This window comes from Larus michahellis, chromosome 7 (genome assembly GCF_964199755.1).
Source record: "Larus michahellis chromosome 7, bLarMic1.1, whole genome shotgun sequence".
In the NCBI taxonomy this organism is placed as follows: Eukaryota; Metazoa; Chordata; class Aves; order Charadriiformes; family Laridae; genus Larus; species Larus michahellis.
The window spans coordinates 46,673,271-46,695,954 of NC_133902.1; the positions used below are offsets into that span (position 1 = coordinate 46,673,271).

The 22,684-nt window shown below is 39.7% G+C and overlaps 1 protein-coding gene across 2 annotated transcripts in view; it reads left to right on the forward strand.

Moving 5' to 3' along the window:
* The window catches only part of RALB (RAS like proto-oncogene B), a 53,858-nt gene that overhangs the window by 10,090 nt on the left and 21,084 nt on the right, over window positions 1-22,684 (forward strand). Inside the window, exon 1 of one of the 2 annotated variants that reach the window (XM_074594683.1) lies at window positions 17,759-17,964. The exons of the other annotated variant lie outside the window; for it this stretch is intronic. The gene's annotated coding sequence lies outside the window, so the exon portion shown is untranslated. Of the gene's footprint in view, window positions 1-17,758; window positions 17,965-22,684 lie in introns of those variants that run through there. 2 annotated transcript variants of the gene reach the window in all.

Sequence of the window (22,684 nt, forward strand, 5' to 3'; positions counted from 1 at the left end):
GGGCCAGATTGTAATGTTCAGTCCTTGCTCTAATGGGCGGATGTGTTTAATTAACCTTTGTTTCTACAGAAGCAGACATTCTGGCAAGCTGTAGGAATGCTAAAGGAGGGAAATCTAAACAGCAGTGAACCTAGGCACGTTCTATATATCTTGTACTAGGTAAAGAATGTTAATATAGACAAATACTGTTTCCTAGGAGATAGGTTTGTATAAGCAACTTCTGTAAAAGAAACTTAACATGGTTTCCCCTGTAGAACTCCTCCCCGTTAATTTCACAAGACCCAGCTATGGTCCCAAACTCTTGGGACTCTTGTCTCATGTCTGGTTAAAGACTGGGCACAGTTCTTCAACTGGGGGTCACAAAAGCATGTATTCAAGGTGGAAATATTCTTCTCAGTATCTGTTCCTGAGAGCTAAACCTGACAGCCTTGTTGCCTGTTCCGTGTCCAGCAGTGACTTCTCCAGATACCATACCTTAGACAGACCCTCCCCAGACCTTCCTGTAAAGTGCAGATCTTCAGGTTTATAGCTAATTCTTCAGAAGGCGTATGGCAAGTCTAATGCAAAGCAGATATCCCTTGCATAAAGTTGCTGAAGGCACTGTTTTTTCAATTGAAAAACTAAAGCACTGTAGATGACAATTCAAACAAATACAGCAAACTCCCTGGCCACAATGTCCCTTGACCCTAATCTTTCATTAAAAAATCACCAACTTTGCATGAGTGTTTTGAAAGCATGCAAATTAAAGCTTATCTTCTCTGACCTTCATCAGCTCCACTGCCACAATAGCATCATTGTTTCCTATCTCTTCCCCTTAGTAAGCAGCACCCTCCATTCCTCTCACTTCCTTTCCGGCCCAAACCTTCCCATCTGAGAGACTTTTTAAAGTTCTGCTTTGTCATTTAGTTTTGCTGCTACTGTGATCTAAATGCCAACCTCCTTCAGCCCTGGTTGCCGCAGTCTCAGTGGGCCAAGACCCTGGTTTTATTCAAAGGGTGCCTTTTAAACTCGAGTGATGGACATTCCTTCGACTCTTGTAGCCTTACAAACAAGGTGTATTCCCAACTGACAGAAACATTTAGGTTACAGCATTTTTCTTAGTAAAACTACTCTGTAGCAACACAGTATCAACCACAATCATAAACAGCACTTTTCCCACCTCAGCACTGTAAGGCTGAATGATTCCCTTCATAATACTGTGCAACCATCTCCACATTGCCACAGTATGTAGGAACTAGTGTTAAGCTGCAGTTAAGGTACTAAATTCTTAATCCCATGCTTTGTCCACTGGGTTTCTGTTCCACAATGGAGAGTCATGACAACAAATGAGGTAACCAAGGAAAAATAAAACTGGCTACAGTTGTCAGGATTATGAGATCAATGTAATTCTTCAGCTTGTTCATACTGGTCTCTGTTTGTTTCTAGTAAAGACTCATGACTCCAAAAGCCATAAGATATGTGTTAAGTTCTTAGGAGATGACAGTTTCCTTTATAATGTTGCCCAGTGTTTGAGGTTATAGAGATAGGATTGCGTAGGCCTGCTATGAGCAGAGTGTCCTACTGCAAAGAGAAGGTTTGCACAAAGACTGAGGATAGAGTAAGAGTCTGTGTCCAGATGTAGATGGTAATTTCCAAAAGCTCTTAGCATTGGACAAACTCACAGTACCGTCAGTGGATGTAGTCAGGCTGACACAGATTACTTTTGAAAATTCTTCACCAGCATGGTTCAATGTGCAGCCCACTGGCCAAATCTAATCTGTCTGGCCTGAACCACTTTTTCTATGGAAATTCCAAGGAGCAAGCTGCTGCCTCATCCCAAAGAGAAGGAGCAGAGGGAGGATGCTTCTTGCCCATGCTTCTCAGAAGTGGGCAAGAACAGCACCTTGATACTGATGAGTTGTTACTGTGCTTTTGTCTGAATGAGCTGCTATTGATTGTCATCTCAGTGGCCTGTCCTTAAACTGGGATCTGACTCATGCAGTTTCTGGGGCTTGACTATCATATTAATACACTTGATGTTGCTGTAAGTATCACTCACTGAGAAGGAATGTATGTCAATACATTTCTTTATATTTGTATTCTTTGTATTGTATTTGTGTCTCTCTCTGGACATCTGCACATGATGCATGACGCAATCTCCCTGCACAACTGCAGGAATTATGATTTTCTTGTAATTACGGAAATAATTTCAGTAAGTGTGAATTCTGTATGCATACAAGGATACAGTATCTATGGGTTAATCTTGCAGGCTTTATTCAAGTGAATACATTCAGCAGGTTCTGGGTCCTATCTTCCTTCAGTACAGGAAGCATAGCGCTGATGGGGACTGACAAAGTAGTTGTCCTTGGAGTCAATAGCAAAGTTCATTCGCTAGTGGGAAGAGGCACCATTCTGAGCTAATACGAAGATTAAAAGCCAATGGAAAGAATTACAATATCAGATTAATTTTAACATAATCTAAGTATGAATTATCAAAACTGAGAGCTCTCACTTAAATGCAAGTTGAAACAATTACTTTATCTTCAGGGAGACTCTCTAAGTAATTGAGATTGATGTATATCTCAGCTGAAACTTCTGCTTGAGGAAAAGTGTTACTGGATGTGTCCATGGCTTGGTTTCAGCATGTGCAGCCAGTCAGAGAACACAGGAAAGCTACATTAACTTTCAATGAAGCTAAAGGGGTACCTCTTCTGATTTTGATAGATGGCAGTTAATTACATTTTTCCTCTTTGGAAGAAGTATACATTTCTTTCTTTGTTAGCATGTTTGATAATGGCAGGGGATTTTTCTGAGGGTAGTCTTGGAACAAAACTGCAGCTCCAGGCACTCTGTAAGAAGCCAAATACAAGGGAAGGGTGGAGTGAAGTTGCTATTTGATAATAGGAATAGTCTACAAGAAAGTTTCCTTATCTCTCTTCAATACTTGTTTTTCAGAAAGGAACTGTGATGAAAAGGCAGGAGCTATTCTTCTCTGCTGTAAATTCTTTTCTGATAAGTCTTTTGGAAGAAATCACAATGCTATCTTCATTCAAATCCTTCCTAAAATGCATTTCTTCCATAAAGTGTTTCTATGCTAATCCACTAGGCGTTGCTATTTACATCTTTAAAAGAAAGAGAGTACTTAACCTGGACTGATTGTAGATTAAGAATTACTAAGTGCATGCACGTCCCATAGGAAAGCACAGTCCATGGGAAGAACCTATTGCCTCCTGGCAATAGTTCTTTGTATTGTATTTTTATTTCTTATTGTTGATTGTAATCTCTACAGTGAAGGGGCGTTTGTCTTTATGCCCCTTTAAGGCATCATATATATCTGTAACTCTATGCAAATTAGCAAAGATCAAGAAAGAAACAAGAAGTAATTTTACAATACAAATTAGCTTTGCCTTGAATAGCAGTCAAATTCTACTCTGTCATCCCAATGTAAATCCAAATTTGGTGCTGAAGTCACTGGAATGGAATAAGGTCATAGCTCTTGATACAAAGAAGACTAAAGGGGAGAAGAGGCCAGTAATGCTGCATCTAATAGATTCATTCCCATTATCTGAGATTATGCAAACATTAAATAGCCCTAGTCTGCTCTTCAGGACATGCTGACTCTATGCTGCCTTGTGCTATAGGCTGCTACTATAACTCAGAAATACACATCTGCTATTTAACAGTGTATAAAACAGTGGTTCCCAAACCAGGCACTATACTAGTGAGGTCACAATTCGATTCGATTCGATCACATTCGATTTGATCATATATTTATGCTAGTATTTGGGGTTGCATTAAATTCTTGCTCTATAAGAGCAATTGTTTGCAGTGAAAAATTTGGGGAACTGCTATGTTTTACTCTGTGAAAAACTGGGTGGAGACACTATTTCCTCTGAGTCATCGGTGGGAAAAGGGGCTGAAACACGTGAACATGACAGCTAGAACTGAAAAAATCCCTACAACTGTGAACATATTCAAATCTGTTGATACAGAATATTTCAAACCCAAAAGTGGCAACACCATTGCTTTCCAAAATTGTAATTAATCTATATGTCCAAAATATTATGTTGCTGTAATAATTATCATAACAAAGTTAATTATAGATCAGTCCTTCCGAACCAAAATACACTCACCACTAGATAAGACATGGCAGTTATTTAAGCATGATATACAAAGATGAGAAGAAAGAAAAGATTATTACATCCATCAGAAATGGCTGGACTCCTTTTTTTTTTAGCAGTGTGTGCATATCTGTGCTGGAATCTGTCGAGGAAGCCCTGCCAGTAAAGGCAGGGGATGTTGTAGAGGCAGCAAGATAGGAGCTGGGAAGGAAGGCAATACTTCCTGATAATCATTAGCAAGCTCAGAGGAAGGACACCATCCTTCCTAGTCATGCTAAATCAGCTAGAGAGTCCCTATTAACACACCAAATCCCTTACCCATCCCTTTAAGCAGAAAGATATTCAGATTAGGTTACGAAAGAAAAGCCTTGATTTTGTACATGGGTGTGCAAAGCGCCAATTGAACTCACTCTCCTATACTGTGACTTCCTAATTTGCTCAAGGGAGCTGTAAAATTAAGAACCTGAGGACATACCTGTCTTTGTTTTGTCTCCCTTTATCAAGCAGACTTGGTCAGTTTTCACTTCTTTATTCTATGCCTCAACTTAAATATTTATGCCATGTCCCATTAAAATCCTCAGCTGAAAACTCTCATCCTCTCAGCTGCACAACTACTGCATACCATTTGTTATTTTGTGAATTTCAAATATATTCAGTGTGATTAAATAACAAAGTTTGAAAAACAATGCCCCCTCTTTATACACAGAACTGACATATCCCCTAAGCCAAGACAATTTGATTCTGACCTGGAAAGGAATATCAGAGTTCAGGCTCTCATGCCCTAGTAGTCCCTCGCTTCTTGTCTAGAAGTTGCTAGTTCCACAGGCAGTTTTTGTACTATTAATATTTTCAAGAACCAACCACTGTTAACCACATACAGCATTTAGACAAATTGACATAAATGGCAGCTTAAATGGCAGATTTAAAGCTGTCATCCTCATGGGGTGACTCCACACACAAGTTATTACCAGCAACATTAAACTGTAAAAACACTTGTAAAACCTTTGTTAAATAATACGAATTGCAATTGGTACATGCTCAACCAATGTAAATAACAAGTCATACAGACAAGAATACATTAAAAAACCCCAAAACAAACAAACAAACAAAAACCAACAAAAAACCTTAGAAAGGAAAAACATACAAAGAAGAATGCTGATGTTAGGCTAAATTCTCAGTCTGTTTCATTACTATTACTGTTACCATTTATCAAGGACTTTCAAGCCAGTTCTGATATTTCTTCCCTTCGTGTTTATAACTCTCGACTGTTACATTCTTAACTGTCATGTTCTTAGCTAAACTTTCCCTCTTAAAAATTTCTTAGTCCACATTATTTGTGGTCAGATTTGAATCAGCAAAGCAGAACATTTCCTGTCCTTGGGGGGATGAACCTGTACTGGATATGAGGAGCCTGTGTCAGCACTAACAGGATGCAGACCAGGAAGCTATGCATTTTATTAACAGGAACTAGAACAAAACTGGCAAAGTTTTGGCAGAATTAGAATGAAATGTTTGTACATGGAACAGAATAAGAGCTGGAACTAAAACATTTTTAATATATCTAAAATAAGGCTGCCAGCAAATTAGTTTCATAGATTTGGAAGTCATCAGGAGCTTATAAGAAAAAGCTTAAGCTCAAAAACTAGGATTTGAATGAAAGCTCTGGCTGCCTGACTAACTGGAACCGTGTCTCTGGCATGCTGAAAATGGCTGCTTGGGTGAATTAAGAGTACAAATGAGGTACATCCTGCAGCAACAAGCCATTGAGACTCTACTGACGAATAGTCAAAAATTTGGAATCTAAGAAAAATGTGGTTAGCATTAATATTGGTCAATACGAATAAAAACTGACTCAAATTCTCATGCTAGAACAAAAGCACGCTTCTCAGGGAGCTAACAGGGCACATGGACCAAAATACAATTAGGAAGTAGCTCTGTGGTGTGGATCTAAAATATGACCAGGAGTAGCCACAAGTATGGTGCCATCTAAGGTATCATAGCTCTGTCCACTGGTCAGTGCTTCCTAATCTGGACTAGCATGTTTTCATACCTCTTCTAGCAACAACTCAAGAGTCTCCCCACTATCCAAACCTGTGACAGAGCAAGCTTGGTTGTTGGAAATTTGCTAGATGAAGTAGGAATGTGCATCAAAAAAAGCTGACAGATATTTTATTGGTCAGTTTTCCAGGCTGGTCTTCCTGTTAATTATGGCTTTCTACTGAGTGAAGTCTCTAACAGGGATAGGTGAGCATGGTCCTCCATTAGCTGGCTGGAAAAGCATAAAAAGCCTTATTTCTTATTTCTAAAAAACATATATTTAGCTTGAGGAATATGGAAAACATCTTTTTTGAGAAATAAATTCCACAGCCTTTTTCTTTGCTGATTTGTGATCTTGAGATCTGTAAAATCATACAGTATCCTCCTCTATGACAGCTGCAGATTTATTAAACTAACACGGTAAGTGGAGCAGCCCTTTTTACTATAAGCTTTTAAAAGGGAGGAGATGAAAGTTGCTGGTGAAATTGATGCTGTAGGTGCAGCAACCGAGGACAAAGCATGGCAATCACACCTAGTTGTTTTTACACTTGCGGCTTTTGGGAACTGACAGGAAAGATTACTTTTGATTTACGCCTATTTCTGAGAAGCAAGTTCTGATAATTATCAGGTAGTTCACCTGTGTCATGCAACAGCTATGTCAAAAGCCAACATTAAACTACAAGGCAGAATGAACTTGTGTGTGGAGTAACCCCATGAGGACAGCTTTAAACCAAGCTGGAAAATTCTGTGAATGAGGCAGTCTGTTTTCTACAGCCATTGAATAAATCCCATTTTATTTTAAAAAGAATAAGCTCATTTATCTGAGGTCTCTTAAGGCCTTCTGGAATGATATTACAATTATTCCTATCTTTTAATGCAGATCATCAGTTCTAACACAGGTAAGAGTCCTAGGTGAACCTTTTACTTCTATTTGCAAAATAGTGCCCCATCAGAGGTTTTGAATTTCTTTCATGCTGCAGTCTGTACATGCTTCTACTTTTTAACTGCGTTGTTTGCATGACAAGAACTAAGAAACAAAACTTCCATGAAGATACATAGAAACTTAATGACAGAAAAGCTAGTTTAGTGTACTGAAAATTTTTGTAAGAATCACAGCTCACTCTGGGCAAGGAATTCTAGAGAGAATTGTAAAATGAGCTCATTTTTAGCTGATTATTAAAGATGAGCCCCACAGTTTAAGGAAATTTGAACTCTACAGGCAGAGCAGCGCTGCAGCTCTTTCTGCCATGATTCAAACTGTATTTAGAAATGGCAGCTTAGACCTATCTCAGTTAGTATCATACAACAAAGTAAGAAATCAGCTAAGTGGAAAAGGAACTGAGTTTTAACATCTTTTCCTGAATTGAAAGCTTCCCAAATTATCCCCAGAAAACCCTTGGAGAGGTTTAAGAAAAGCCACAAGGAAACTGTTGCTGAGCCTTCAGTGCTGAGAAGTCAAAGGAACCCAGCTGATCCAAACAGAAGATTCTTTACATACTAATCAAAAGAGAGATTCAGCAGGTGGCCACATTGCTTAGGCTCTGTGAAAAGAAACTGAAAAGGCAGAACTACATCAAGCTGAATCTAGCATGGACGTGACATGACTATTGCATTTTGCATTTGACATAATGGATATCTTCAGCCACAATGGCCAAATCCGTAGCATTCTTGTTCTCCAAAGAGCATGAAGGACTGCCCTTTTTTGGAAGGGCCACAAGACTATAATAATATCTCAGGCTTGCTCTATACAAAGATCTTTTCTAAATTTATAAGGAAATAACTTGTTGGGTTAAAACATTTGTCAAGAAAAGATAAGCTGTTAAACATTTTGGATCTTCCGTTTACTTTTCCTGTTCCCAGCTAGGTACCTGTCTCTTAGCGGTCCTAAGTGTCTTGCATCCTAAATTAATTATAACTGTTAAATGGAAGAGTTATGGTCACAAACACTATCATCTACCACTTTCTTAAGAACTTTGGCAAAAGGACCGGCCAGACTTTGGGGAAAGTAGCATCTTAAGCCCTTACAGTAACACTCTCAGATCCCTTCTCTGAATGTCATCTATGCAAGCCAACAAGTTCAGTGGGAAGCTGATAGGAAATGACTTAGGAAGAGGGTATCTTGTAAATCCTCCCCTTCTCCATAAATTGCATGAGGGAAGGAAGGAGAGAGTAGCAGCCTTTTCTTTCAAATCACAGGAAGAAGATGCATCATTCATATGCAGGGTCTCAGGGGATACAGCATCTCTCTAGCATGTAGTAAAACGGACTTCAACTTCCTCATCTTCTGGGGTGATTTGAGCCCATATCTAGTACGAAAATACCCACAAATAGCAAGCCAAAGACTCTCTTATGCTAGGCAAGGGGTATAGTCCTTGTTGAAGCTGATCCATTTTGTATGGAATACGATTCTCTAAACCAGAGACAGTACAAGCAAGAGTGATCTATCTAATCTAACGGTTAGAGCACACACTGAGCAGCCGCAGCTCTCATAAAGATGTGACAATTTGTATTGACTACACTGGTGGTATCTGTGCCTTCACAGTTCTAGCTTGCATGGGCAGACTTACATTATCTACTTGGCATCATCCATCTATTTCTGTGAACCAGGCATGTTTATGGGACAGTATAAATGACCAATGCTAGTTTTTAACCTTATCAATTAACTTACAGTGGCCCACATAAGAGTTTAAGCTTGAGGTTTGCAGACTGCAGTCTTCTATTGATCTGCCTAAGGGAAAAAAAACATTTTTTCCCTTATAACGTGTATATGCAGATACCACTCATCTGCAGAAGCCAGTTCTTGAAGGGAGTTTACTTCCTTTTTCTGTTCAACTGAAATAATGATGATCCCAATGCTTCAGTACAAAGTTGATTTTTACACTATACAAAGTGTCCTGAGACCAACAATTAATTTGGTATGCACCACCAAACCTCACTTATGGCAACTCAGATTGCTCAAGTTTCTAGAATAGTCTCCGTAACTAATCATTTTTCATCACTTCTCTCATTCCAATAATAAAATTATTACTGTCCAAAGCTAAGAGCAAAGAGCAAAAATAATCAAGTGACACTGAAAACAGCATGAAAAAAATCATCATAAAATCCAATGCTCAGAGACAGCAATGTCTCAGATGGTGCTGCTTAGAATCGGACAGGTATGTTTTGCGCTACTTCTACATTTTCTGTTTTGAAAGATTCCCCATTACTTTTGAGGCATTGTGCACTGCTTCTGCAGAAGTGGGCTATGGGCCACTTTCTCCATTATCGGACCATTTCTGTAGTAATTTAAATCTGTAATGATTGCCATTTAGCATTTTGCAGATGTTTTCACAGATAGGAATCAGTATGGAAGAAAAAAGGTAGGGGAAAAGCAGGCCTTGTATGTCTTATGACCTGGTTGTAATTCTATTAAATAATGTTAGGGAACTATGCCACAGGAAAAGAAAAAGCTTAAAAAACGACAAGGGTTATAAGGGGAATACATATAGTTACATGAGCCAGATCAAACCAATTCATTTTCTGCTACTGAAAGTATGACCAGAAAAAATGAAGCTAAAGGTCTGTTGTTGCCCTTCAAGAAATCCAGCTTGACGATGAAATTCATGCCTGAACGCAGATAGTAATTTTGAAAAGTCAAAGTTTGATTTATTGTGCTCTGAAAGGTTGTGCAAAGCTTCTTACTAAAGATCTCAAAGTTACACAAAGGTGGTTTGTATAACTGAGGGCAGTCATAGTTCTCAAAGACTCTTAGAAGATATAGACACAGCTTGGACTTACTTCCTATGCTCTGTAAATTTCATTCTCACTAGATGGAACTTCTTAACTTACTACTGCAGTAGTACAAGAGCAGATTTGCAGTATATGATATATACAGATTCTGATCTCATCTATGATAATGTCAAATAAAGTAAACAAGATTTGAGAAAGTCAACATATAGCACTGTTCAATAAACTGCAGTTGGTAAAAAAATGTAAAAAAAAGCTATTTTTTGGCCATTCTGCTCTAGGGCAGAAAATCTGCAACACAGCTTGCAACATGCCCCTGTAATGAAAGGGAAAAGACAAGACCAAATAAAAGCAAATATTCACTGCTGTCCAGCAAACAATTTATTTTAGGCTGCAAATATCAGATTAATTTAGGATTTCAGACATTTATTTTGAGGAAATTAGTTTAGGTAGAAGGATGGGTGGATTTGCTTTTGAGTACGTAATGCAGTTGCCTGTGCTGTAAATCAGTGTAGCTCCAATTAAATTTGGGAAAAAGCAGCATTTCTGACCCTTAAACATGATTTTAGTTGTGTCTAATCACAAAGGCTTCAACTTTTAAATTAAAACTATATACATACATACACACAAAGGTTCTTTTCTCCTTATATTGCTTCTTTGCTTGCTCACATTATCCACAGTATCAGAAGCCTGAACTCAGAACTTTCTGGCTCTTGGCAATTATTTCAGTTTTTATTTTAATGCAGTGCTTCTGTTTTATAGTTTTCCAGAAATAAATCATAATGAAATCACAAAACTTGGGTATTGAAGAGAAGCTTGGGCTGTGGGCTTGCAATGTCTGATGGAGTCCCATACCTAACATTTTGGCCAAGGTACATTACTTTTGCAGATTGAGGACCCCACAAACAAGTACAGGTCCTCCCAAGCTTCTTCAAAGGAATATGAGGCTTAATGTAAATTGCATCAGAAGATAAAATATATTTATTTTTTATTTACAATTTATTTATTAATGAGTTAAGAGGCTGAATATGAATTAACCTATTAATATGTTGAACAGTAAATTGCTACTACTCATATAATTATCTTCTAGAAAATAGTCTTTTCTAAGAAGTTAATCTCATTCTTTTGACAGATCCTAAGTATGTGTTACTGTTCACTGAAAAAAGACAATACAGAAGCCAGAATGTTATGGGATACAATGCATGCTTATTTTGAAATTACTTCCCTTAATCCTCTAATGTAAAGCATATTGTACTCTTATTGATTTAACCTGAAAAAAAAGGAGAGGCTGTCTGTAGACTGCATTAGGTTATCAACTGCAAGTAACATGTATTTTCTGGAGAAGAATGCTGTGTAAACTAACACATGAACATTCCGCTCAATAGTGAAAATTTTCTCAAATGCACCAATATTATCATGACTGTACTGTGTTCTTAGCAAGCTCTATAATTGAGAATAAAGTAATGTCATAACAAGATGATATGTTAGCATATTCATAGACATAGAACCTTCCTCATATACTTCACTGGTGGAACAAGTTCCTACAGACTTCCTACAATACCCACTTTAGCCACTTTTTAAAGCTTTCGTCTCTGGATTGAAATACAGCAGCTAATGAACAACGATGTGTTATATTGCCTAAATTTAGGGAGTAAAGAACCTCTAGCAAAGTGCAGCTGAAAAGGAATTTTGGTAGACAAAATTTGTAGACATTTGTTTCACCAACCAAAACACTTCATACAGAACCTGGATTTCCAGAAGAGACTTTCCGTTCAAGTTCACATTCAGACATTCTTTAATTTGACATTTCCCAGCATGATAGTGTAAACTTATGATGTAGGTGCAAGAAAAGTCTGATTTTTTAGCCACTGAGTCATATCAGAGTTAATTCTAGAAGGTGTGCCATTGAGGAATAGGTAAAGTACTGTCATAACAACAACTAACTTTATTACAAAATTCAGGTCCCAGGATACCTCTTACAAATTACAAGATGCTTGGGAAAAAAAATCTATTACCACTTAAACAGTAAAGGAGCATCAAAGCTCCGTAATGTTTGCAATAGATGTTGCAATTAAACATTAAAAAGAGAAAACTTCATTGATAAAAATTAAGATAGCAGACTAAATATGAAGTGCTTTTATGGCGTAAGAATATGTTTGCATGAAAAATGCTCTGTATTAATTTGCAGAAGGAAATTTTAACCTCATTCTGAGTTATCTCAACTTGATTAGAGACTGCAGACAAAAGTAGGTACTTAAAAATCATGTAATTTTAATTGACAGGTCTTCTTTCTAAAGTATTGATCCCACCGTGATAGAATGCTGGTTGCTATCAAAGCCAGTATTTTTCAGTATTAATGTACTATATTTGTCTATAATTTTGTCTGGAAAGTTTGATTAAAAAATAAGGGACAGAAGATTTGTTAGCATGAAGTTTTTTCAAGCATGCTGAAATCTCAACAGCAGCTATTCAACAAGGTATTACTGTTCAACTCACTGAGCTAAATTCTCAATAATGATAGCTGCCGTATTATTCTGGAAAAATCCCCTGCCTTATCTATTTCCGGAATAATTCAAATTTTTATGCAACTGGCTTCAGTGTGATAATGATAATCACATTCAACTTCATCTGTAAGACACTAAAGTACGCTTTCTACCTTACACACGACTGGTAAAGCTTTAACTAATGTATCTGCTTCAGCAGTGCGCTTTAGGAAATGTAAGCCAGCTGGAAAGAGTCCAAAGAAGAAAAAGAGTGACTGGCAATTAGGAAACATAACCTATAAAAAACAACTGAAAAAACAGGTGTTAGTTGAAGGAAGAAAATCATTCTGAGGGTAAAAAAAAAATTTTTTTAATATTTAGCAGGTTGATGTAAAATGAAAGAAAAAGTCTGATTGCTATGTCCAGTATGCAACTAATTAATATGCTTAAACTGCAGTAAGTGACACTTGTGGATTTTTTTTTTCTTATGATAAATTAATCCAATATTTAAATAAATTGCTATGAAGATGCTGCAGTCTTCACTGCATTAAAAAAAATGCATGCCAAAAAATATATCCATGTAACTGATCTTGCCTTTGGGCCATGGAATAAGACTACCTGATCTCTTATGACTCTCTGTAGACCTTTTATTTTCTTTTGATTCTAGGCTACCAAGATATTTACAATAAACTTAGCTCCTTCTGTAAAGACTCCAAGATCAGGCCCTAAATCTGTCATGCCGTTGATAATCATGATGATCAGAAGTGTAACACTTGTAAAACTGGAATGTGAAATCCCTTACCTCACAAAATGTCAGTGAGAATCTCCTTAAAAATGACCTTGTGATATGATCCTGACAAATCCCAGCGGTATCTGAAATGGAAAGGTGATTTGATTGTAAACTTTATTTTAGTGTCGTGGCTTCCTGCTGTCTGTAACAAAAATAAAGTGCATGATAAAGTCAAAATGCCATAAACTCCTACAAGGCTAAAACCACAGTCATATTTCATTTACTGTCATTTCCTTCTCATGTATTTTAGTTTACTGCTTTATAGTTTTTGAGAGCTGAAATTAATAAATCATGGCAAGGTCACCTTCATTCTCTCAAGCATACAAATAATCTGTATAATGTAGTTCTTGTTAGACTATCCACGCCCAAAGAGAAAACCATATTTGACTAAATTATTTTTATTTTAGAACAAACTCTGTTTGAATGCACACTATGTACATGTACCTCTTCTGACAAGTTATCTGAGGCTAGATTAACTCTGGCAGCTGAATTCTGCATATACAAAAAATGTTGTATTTTGAGAACAAAAAGGATGTCACAGCATTCTAGAAGATCCAATAGTGGGTTTTTTTTTCTGTTTTCCCCAATTAGCTTTCTTCTTTTTCTCCCCAGTTTTACACTAGTATTCATTTTGATTGAAAAACGGATTAATAAGTAGGATTAAAAAAAATGCAGTGACTTTGGATGGAATAAATTAATAAAAACGTACAGGTCTGATTACCTTCACTGAACCATTGCTTTGTGCTCCATAGGTGCTATAAGGGACTGGCTGCGTGTAACTAAGAATTCCTTCAGAGAGAGTCAAAACTTCCCTGCTGCTTCAACCTGTTCTTATGTTACCGGCTCAGCCTCAGTGCTGGAGATGTGACAGGACCACTTCTTTCTCCACAGACCCTTGACTTCTTTGAGGTTATTACTGGCAATGGTTCCTGTCTCAGTCTCCTGTAAACTGAGGCTGGGGTAAAAGTTGTGAATCAGGTACCTGTCCTGCAGCCATCCCTTTTCAGCATTCAGATGTCTGCAGAGAACAGAATCTGCCTCTTATTTCTGTTACTGCCAGAGATTGCAAATGACATCACTAAATCTGCAAAGACTGACTTCCTAAGTAGCACTGATTCCCTTGCAATTCAAGATCCTCCCTCCAAGTTCCTCATCAGTTTATACACCTTTCCTTTTACCACTGAGACTGCTATTACACACTCCCTCCAGGAACAGGGAATTCCTTCTGTCCATCATTTGCAGCCCGCCAGGCCTTATAGTTCCTCAAATACATTTTTCCTGAACTGACTCCTTACCTTGTTCCTCCTGTAGTGACTTGTGCAAAAAAAATAGGCCAGAGATGCTATAAAACACTGTCAAAGGAGAACTGGGTATGCAGATGATGGTTTTACACAAACATATTACAGGCATAAACAACCAACATGGAGGCCAAGGCAACTGCCAGTCCCATGTAGCACTAATTTATCACAAGGGAGAGGGAGACAGCAATGTTAGCCTCTCTCCCCTCAGCAGTGGCAGATACGGTAATCCAAGGGATACGATCAATAGATCCCATAAAGTTTACGTGGCTCTCCTCTTCCCTGCAGCACTCAGGCTAGGTCTGTGGTTTACTACCATCTTTTCCATTTCATTCCTTATACAAGTCTCCTTGATTTTCTTTGTCAATTACTTCTACAATTAAAAAAAAATAATTTCAAAATCAGAGCTACATATCTGGGTTTTACATCTTTCCCATCTCTAGTTTCTAGAACTAATTTCAGCTAATTCTTGTTTCAGCTAACCATCTTTCTAAAATATATTTCTACTTATAAAATAGAACTGCTCAGAAGGGAAGTTTGAGTCCTAATCTTTGCAAAGGAAAAATATTTGCTGCTCAGTCATCCACCACACCTACTGTTGTTCATGACTCTAGCAGTGACACAGAGTGCCCTGTTACATTCTTAGTGGGCTAGAAGCTAAATGCATGCATCAAAAATACTGTCCCTGTCTCTAAGAATTTGCAGTTTACAGCATATTATGGCATGATAAAGCAACAGCTGGAGATAAATTTTTCCATCTCTACTGAAATCTTACTTGTTCAGAAAGCGAATGTTTATTGTCTGCAAAGCACTTAGAATAAAATAAATGCCATATAAATGACAATGAAAAGGAATTTTCTCCCCTAAATTGTTCTATAGAATTTTTCTTCCTAAAGTACTGAAGCAAAAATATATCTGTAACACCTATGGTTACCATGGAGATTATACCAGGCAACATGCATAATGATTCAAACTGTGGCATCAGACAAATGTTCTTTGTCATGACTGGATTACTACAAAGAAGCAGGTTTCCCCTAAACAATTTGCACAAGCAGGATAGATGTGGTTAATTTCTCAACCCTCTTTTTTGCAAGGGGGAAAGGGAAGTGTCAGGAGTGTGGTACGAGCAGCAGACTAATACTGTGTTCAGTTTGAAAAGACCCAGGTTCCCAGGTTCTTGGTAGTTTCAACTCATAGATATGATTTGCTGAAAATATTTATCTTACATGGACATTAGAGCAACCGGTCCCAACACATTGCCTGCGCAACATGAAAGATGGCCAACAGTTATAATTAATTTAATTTTTTTTTTTTTAGGACTACATACAAACGCACAAAATCTATCTCAAAACCAATTCATGCATAATCCTAGAAATACCAGGATTTGGGTAATTTAACTGTTAGCTATAAAACAACATTCTTTCACACTTGGCAATATTTCTTTCTCTGCTTATTCCTTGTCTGCATGGATGGCATCAAAAAGTAAATAGGTCTCAGTCTGCCAGCTTCTAATGCAGGATGAATATTGATGCGGTTCTTAATCTGATACAATCTATAATCCAGAGGGGAAGAATTACTGGAATCGGGACCTTTCCCAATAAACAAACCCAAAAAACGAAAGTAACTTTTCCACTTAAGGGGTTAACTAAAATCTAGTGTTTTGCAGTTGTTGAATTAGGAGGAGAAACTGATGATGATGCAAGGATGACATCAATCCTGTTTACTTACAAACAACGTAGAAAACTTGTTTTCCTTCAAGACGTGAGAAATTCAGAAGATGCTTCCTTTGCATCCAGTCCTGAAGTACTCAGCTGTTTCTCAAAGCCCCACACCTGCTTTTTTTCTGCTTCTGTAACATCTTTTTTACAATTCCTGCCATTTTTGCCAACCCTGAAATTACAGGTTATAGGGAATCTCTTTCCAATTCCTCCTCCTCCATTTTATTTTGGTTTGGCAATAGTCCATTGTTTCACCTATCACTTTTTTACAGTTGGATTGCTTTTTTTTTTTCATTTATTTTAAGTGACAGGCCTTTTTTATGCTGTCCAGTTTCAAAATACAATTTCACCCAGCCATCAATGGATAGAGGTAGAAGGTAACTCTTTCCCTTTCTCTTCTGTACAAGGCTACAAAGAGGCCTGATGTGGAAGCAGTAGTTAACACTACTTAACCTATTACTCCTGTCCCCGAGGATCCGAACCACCAGAGATCAGTGGTAATAATGACTTCCATCATTTCCCAAAATCATAGAATCATAGAATTGTCCAGGTTGGAAGGGACCTTTCAGATCATTGAGTCCAACCATCAACCTAACACTGACAAAAACCATCACTAAACCACGTCCCTCAGCACCACGTCTACCCATCTTTTAAATACCTCCAGGGATGGCGATTCCACCACTTCCCTGGGCAGCCTGTTCCAATGCTTGATAACTCTTTCGGTGTAGAAATTTTCCCTGATATCCAATCTAAACCTCCCCTGGCGCAGCTTGAGTGTTATCATGCATAGTCCTCTTTTTCTAGGAGGTAGAATTTTATCAAACATACTCTAACTTCAGTGTGTAGAATCGGTCAACACTTAAAGCTAGAAAAATTAAGCAAATTAATTAAAGCAGAGAGAAAAGGTGTGTTTTCCTTTGTAACTGTCAAGACATCTATGTCTGTGTGATTGGCAAGAATTGGACAGAATTGGCAAGAGAGAATTTGGATTTGGGGACCAATAAAAGATTTGAAGAAAGAATTGTAGTAATTATAGCAATAGGCATTGTTTTTTTCCTGAGCAGTTAAAACTGCTCTGCACTGCACACATACATGACAGTATCACAATATAATGATTTAATAAAATGCTCAGCATCCTTGACGCTTATGAGGAAAAGCAGGGACATTTCCACCCCTTTGCCTTCTGATCTCAGAATTATTAACTTCTGCAGCTGTCAGTACAATTTGGACTACAATACAGGTATTAAGACAGAGCCCTTCCCAACTTCTTTTGGGGCCAAAACAGGGGTTTATGGGCTCAGCCTCCCAGCCGGGGTCTCTGCCGGGCTCTGGCGGGGAACCACCGTTACAGCAGCTCCCCACAGGCCCCTCTTCCTCGCAGGCAGAAGCAGCGCTAGGGTGGGCAGCGTTCCTGCTGCCCCTTTAGCAGGACCGCACTACCCCCCAGCAGCTCGAACCCACCTCCGCCGACTCCCGCCGCGCTCACAGACGCAACACCCACGGCGGGACAGAGCCCCCTCAGCGCCCCTTCCCGCCCCTCAGCGCCAACCGCCACCCCGGCCCCGCCTCCCGAGCCCATTGGCCGGCGGGGCGCCACGTGACGCGCGGGCGGAGGAGGCCGGCGGTGCCGGGGGCGGGCGGGCGCGCTCCCGCGGCGAGCAGGGCCCAGCGCCGAGGAGGGCGGAAGTGCGCGGCGGGGGCGCGCGGGCGGCGGCACCCCAATGAGAGCGCGGGGGGCGGCGGAGGCGGCGGTTAAAGCGGAGCCGGGCGCCGGGCGGGAGCCGCAGCGTAGAGACGGGTCTTAGCCTTCAGGTGAGAGCGAAGGGGTGGTGTGTATGTGGGGGGTGCGCGCCTCGGAGCGACCCCTTTCAGGGTTGTGGGGAGCTCGGGTGTCCTGGCCCGGCAGCTCCGTGAGGGGAGGTGGAAGGCGCCGCGGCCTGAGGGGCCTGGGCCCGCCGGACGGGGGATATGGCCGAGCCCCCTCATTCCCCCCCTTTCTGTGGAGATGGAGGGGAGGTGTGACCCGGGGGTGCGGGGCGAGGAGAGCCCAGCGGCTTCTCCTCTTACCCCGGGCCGCGGCTCCTCGGCCGGCTTTGGGGGGGAAGCGGTGCCTCGCCAGTGTCCCTGGGCCCGCGTGGGAGACGGAACGGGAGGTGAGGCTCCGCCGTGCCGCAGCCCCTCGCCCCTGGGTCTGGGTACTTGGTGCTGGGGCTGAGGTGGAGTCACAGGCGTTGGGCGGTTGCTGTGACTTGTATCTACAAGTGGGGCTTGGGGGAGGGGAAGGGCGAGGAGAAGCTGGCCTTGAATGTTAGTTTCACTGGCAAATTCCTTCTGTGCAGGCTTCTCTCTCTGCCTTCCCTTAGCTGCACTGGGATAAGTGATAACATTTCATCCTTGTGAGATAAATGAAGGGTTTGAGATGCTATCGGTCTCAGCTGTTTCTGAGGGATCTTGTTTTATCTAGCGAGGTTCTTGCTGTGCTTCTGTTTATTCTCCCTGCAGTCCTACCAGTGCAGATCTTGGAGGAAGAGAAAGGTGGTGCCTGAATGTGACCTTACCTGGAGAAGGGCAGGGAGAGCGGGTGTGAGATAAAGCAGCCCAGTCATGCTTCCTGAACAGCTGGTGGAGGCCTAACTCATTTTGCTGGAGTCTGTTGAATCAGTTCTGATCCTAGAACAGGAGACTTAGTCTTGACTACCCCTGGATGTTTTTGTGGGGAAAGGGAGAAGGGAGACTGTACCTACACTAGGGCCAGCCTTGCCTTTTTCAAAGCTTAAGTCTGCAGTCTGGGTATCTTTCTGCTTGTTGAATTGTCCAAATGTTACTTCTCTAGTTATGAGATCCTTGTTTCTCTTGTGAGGGGGAGGGAAGTGTCTGTCTGTTCAAGGGCATCCTCAGAGCCATGTTTTTCAGGAAAAGCTGTCTGTCTTTAGAGGCCTTAAACTCTACACATGCACCCCACACCCCCCCAACTGAAGTTATCAAAGTTGAGAGAAGGAACTAACAACTGGAACCAGACTTGTGGTTCTTGCAAGTGATTTGCTTAAAGGCTGAAAATTTAATAGCAACAGCTCAATCTTATTTGGCAGTAGCATGTTTACAGCTTATTCACTTATAGCAGACTGGCTAAAAGTTTTACCTACTGCTTTAAGAATTTCTGGCCCCTGTATACTGAACTTGAACTTTTGCTTATGATCAGATGATATCAATTTACCATGGTAAAAGTTCTTGCATTGACTTCCTGTATTAAATATTTTATTTAAGGAATAGAGAAGCTTTCTGACTACTCCAGTAAATAATTTTCCTATATTAGATTTCTCATAGTAAATTGTTCATTGCACACCTCTTTTGGAGTGGGCCAACTTGATTCTATTTTGCGTGCCTGGAGAAAAGTGAAGCTGACCTATTTTCACTGGTGTTATGTATATGCTGCAGAAGAATGTCTAGCTTAAAGATGTAGCTGGAATGCTTTACAAAAACTCTTAACTGAAAGCTTAATTTGACCAGACAATACCCTTTCTCGGTCACCCTTTAAAACTCTCAAATTTGTCTCTAATTGTCAGTGCAGTGGTACTGGATATCTGGATAGAAGAGCAGTTGAGACACTTTTATCAAATCAAGGCAGTAATGACGGGACACTGCCTAGACAACTCGGATGTGTACACTGGAATTCTGAATGGTATATAGATTCTGCAATCTTGTGCCTCTTTTTCAGGCTTTAATTCAAGCAACTTAACTCGTTAAGCACCATTATTTGTCCAAATGCTGGATAAAATGGCTTGCTTCTCTAGGAAGCGTTGGAATCCAGGCTTTACAAGCAACAGAACTGTCCTGGGAACAGAGCGGAAGTGGCCAAGTGATGTAGCAGAATAAGCCCTAACACAGTGATTTGGGAATCTGGTTCATAGTTTGTTCTTGTCCTGTTGCTGTGTAAACTCTGTTCACTTTCCATGCAGTGGATACTTGCTCTTTAAATTCAACTTCAGAATTTCTTTTAACTAGATTTGAACTCCATGTGACTGCCTACTGATTGAGTGAATTGCATTCTATTACACAATTAATTCATCTGAATTAACAGCCTCTCTTAGCGGAGGTACTGAAGGAGCCTGTTTCTGATGACAGCTGTGGAGGCAGTAAGCACTCAAGGGAATGCAAGTACATAGTGGTATCAAGGCAGTGCCTAAGGTCAGTAGGTGTCTTGTGCTTGGAGTAAACAATTCAGGATGGGAGTAGTGGTCTCCAGGGTCTTGACTAAAGGGCAGTAGCTGGGGAGGCCACAAAAGCAGATTAATGTGGGTCTCGTGCTTGCTGCTTTTCACACCCTGTGTGCCTGACTTCAAGTAACTTTTGTGTGATTGACTCATGAAAGGTGCTGGTCCTATTTATCAGCCAGGTTAGGTAGCAACTGTATTCTCAAACTCTTTCTGTCTTGACTTGGAAGTAGCCTCCTGCTGACAAAAATCTTCAGTTCTTTAGGTTTTCTCTCTTCATCCACCCACCACCCCCATGTCTCTGGAAATTATTCTGCACCACCACCAAGCAGTGGTGATAAGGTTTCATTGCTTGTTACCTGCTACTGTGTGAATGGGCAAAGTCAGTAAACAGTCTTGGCTGTTTTGCTCTCCTAGTGGTAATAACAAATTTTGTGGGCTTTTGTTCTATGATACAGTTGATACCTGTCTCTTGATAAGAGGCTATGGAGCAGATATTTAAAAAGTACTTATTAATAGCTGCCAAAGAGCAGTCATTTTTTTGATAGCTCCTTTTAGCCCATTAAACAGGACTAAGCAACTTTTATCCATCTCTGCCCCAGAAATATCAAGTTGTCTTGTCATTTAAGCAAGATAAGTCTACATAACTCATGCTTTGTCTCTTCATGTTCTTCCAAATACTGCTTTAATAATAATATTAGAGGATCTGTTTTGTCTCATGTGCTTGAGATGTGCAAATGTGTTTTTCAAGACCTGTCAAAATGAGAGTCACATATGAGAATGTTATTTAGGCTGCTGCGTAACTAGCTACTCAAATCTTTATGGTGACAAAGTACCTGCTTAGAGCCATTGCTTTCAATTGTTTTATATGGGACCTTGAGCCCATAGCCTTCTTAATGCTTGCCAAGGTGGTTGAGAGAGGAGCAAATAATAGTTGATTACAGGAATATGAGACTTAATGGAAATGCAGTCCTGACTAGGAATCTTTGCAGGATCACAAGTCAGAGACTGAAAAATCAGTGCTGGGATTATAAGCATTTGTTAAAGCCTTAATCCTGTCAACTGTTACTTTGTGAATTAGTGTTGCTGACAGTTGATGTGATTAGTATTAAATATTTCAGGCCACTAAAAGTGCAATGAAACTGGAGTTTTTAATATGCTGCTCTTAAATTTGGAATGTGGCAGAACTAATCTGAAGTCAAAGCGTGTAACCAGAAAGCTGAGAACATGCGGAGATGTGCAGATGCTGTGATTTCTTTAGTTTCTGGCTCTTTCTGTATGTATCTTTACCTGTAGTGAAAAAGATCATTCTTCAGAAGAGTGCTGGAGACCTAGACTTTGCCCGAACTTTGGGCATGTTTTTGTTGATGTAGATGGCCATGTTAAAGAATGTTTCCAATTTAGATTTAATATTGATGACAGTTTTTTTGCAAGCTAGTGGTTTAAATCACAGGTTTAAAAAAAAAAACAAACCCTATTTTACAGATTATTAAAGTACTGCATTACAGGTTTGTACCGAAAACATGACAAAGCACTTTACAAGTTTAATTGTAGGAGCTACCCAAATTCTGGGCTCCATATTGCAGAATGCTAACTAAAGTGTGTTTTTTTTTTTTTTGAAGGAGTTGGTTTATAAGGTTAGTGCTACCCTGCTCAGCAGGGCACTGTCTTGGGCACCACTCTAAAGCAGACATTTAACAAGTGCAGTGTTTTCTTTAGATCAAGCTGCATGCCAATTGCCTTAGCTTTCTAGAAAAGAGCTGGTTTTGCTAATCGGGGAAGCTGTTCCATGAAAGAATGAACTAACGCTGAAGTATGTAGTGATCTCTGATACAGCCTTTCCACTAAACCACTGCTGCAGAAAGAAACTCCTCCCCATGATGGTACTCTTATGCTATTTAGTGTTCTTGGCTTACTGTGAGATCCCATTTTGGGTAGGTAAGGAATTCTCATTAGTGTAGTCACCAAGAAGTCTCATGGAGTGACTTTCATGGCAGCCTTCTGCGTTTATCTACCATATCATAAAATAGACTATCCAAGCAATTTAAGGAAATGGTCTTGCAAAAGACAAGAATGTGTGCTTGAAACTGGTGCTATGTCTCATTCTACTTTCTCACTTTCAAAACACGTTTTAGGAAGCAATCTAATTTTTTAAACAATTCTGCAATCTCATTGAGAACTTATTTTTAAGTTTGTCTTAAGGCAAACTAAAATCAAAATAGGCTTTATGGGTTGAATCCATTCTGAAGGAAACAAATTCAAAAGAATCTTAGACATAAGTAGGCTGGTGGTGATACTGTATGTACAGTAAAGTAAAGATG